Below are 1,651 nucleotides of genomic sequence, written 5' to 3'. Positions count from 1 at the left end.
AACCTCAGACTAAATCCTATGCATACTGCAACTCAGGCTAAGTATTGAAGGGATTCATTGGCACAAAAACAGTTTACAAAGACTGGGATAGATGAACTTCTAGAAGTGTAGTTTGTTTTTCATCTGATATATAAGGAGCTCTCTTTAAAAAATATATATATATATATCTTGGCAAGGTCTGGGGAACCTAGTCCTTGAAGCTCATTCATGTTCAAGAGAGCATTCACTGAAAAAATAATCCATCGAGGTTATTGAGCAGATTGGAAATTATGGCCTTTAACAATTTATTAAAAGTTCAAATCTTGATGAATGGAAAATAACTGAGTTCCATACCTAACACGTAATAATATTGAAATGTTTTGGTTTCAGTAGGTCCCTATGTGATACAAACAGATATATGCTTGACTATTAGCTGAAGAATTGACAGTTCAAAATCACCCAGAATTACCTTGGAAAACTGGCCTGGTGATATCTTTCTGAAAGGTCACAGCATGGAATATCATACGGAGCAGGTTACTCTGCACACAGGGCTCATCGTGGGTTGGAATGAACTCAATAGCAACTATCAACAAGAACAACATGTACAGGGGGAAAATATTCCATTTTCAAAAAAGAATCATAAGGCATATAAAGAAATGGAAAAATGGACAGAGCATAATATTTAAAAAAGAAAGACCATTAAATATGATCAAAGAACTAAAAAAAAAAAGAGGGAGAGAGAGAGAGCAAATTAAAGTAATTAGGAACACTATACAGGAACAACAACAAAAAAAAAAACATATAATAATAAAGAAATATACCCTAGAAAAAAGAATCGTAATAAATACAGTAACTGAAATAAAAAATTCACTCTTTAATTTTAACAGATTTCAAAATATTTATGTAATACTAAAATAATTGCAATGAAGAAAATGATTTAAAAGCCATAAACAAACTCAGCACAGAAAATTTTATGGAACAAAGAAATCAGCAATCCACAAAAAAACACAAAACAAAATGGCTATAATGAATTCATACTTATTGATAATTTTACTGAATGTAAATGTATTAAATGCAATAATCAAGAGACAGAGTGTTGCAAAATGGATGAAAAAATATGACCAATCAATATGCTGTCTACAAGAGACACACTTTCTACAAATAGACAAAAATAGACTAAAAATCAAAAGTTGTAAAAAACATATCAAGCAAATGGCAATTAAAAGCAGGAGTGGTCATATTAATTTCTGCCATAATGAATTTCAAGAAAAAAATCACCATGAAAGACAAGGAAGGACACTATATAGTACTAAAAGGACCAATTGAACAAGAGGATATAACTACAATAAATATCTACACACCCAACGAAACAACCCCAAAACACATAAATCAAACTTTAATAGAATTGAAAAGGGAGAAAAGCAATTCCACAATAATAGTAGAAGGTTTTGGTATACCACTCAAAATGAAAAATACTCAAAAAAGATACAGAAAAACTAAGCAATACAATCAAACAGCATGATTTTATAGACATATACAAAATAATTCAACAAACAATAACACAACATGCATTTTTGTCCAGGGTACATGGAACATTCTCCAGAATAGAACATATGTTAGGCCACAAAGCAAGCTTCAATAAATTTAAAAACATTGAAATGCTACAAAGTAT

This window comes from Orycteropus afer, unplaced genomic scaffold, assembly GCF_000298275.1.
Source record: "Orycteropus afer afer isolate SDZICR_OR568_19922 unplaced genomic scaffold, OryAfe1.0 scaffold01156, whole genome shotgun sequence".
NCBI classification, from domain to species: domain Eukaryota; kingdom Metazoa; phylum Chordata; class Mammalia; order Tubulidentata; family Orycteropodidae; genus Orycteropus; species Orycteropus afer.
This window is presented reverse-complemented; position numbering follows the sequence as displayed.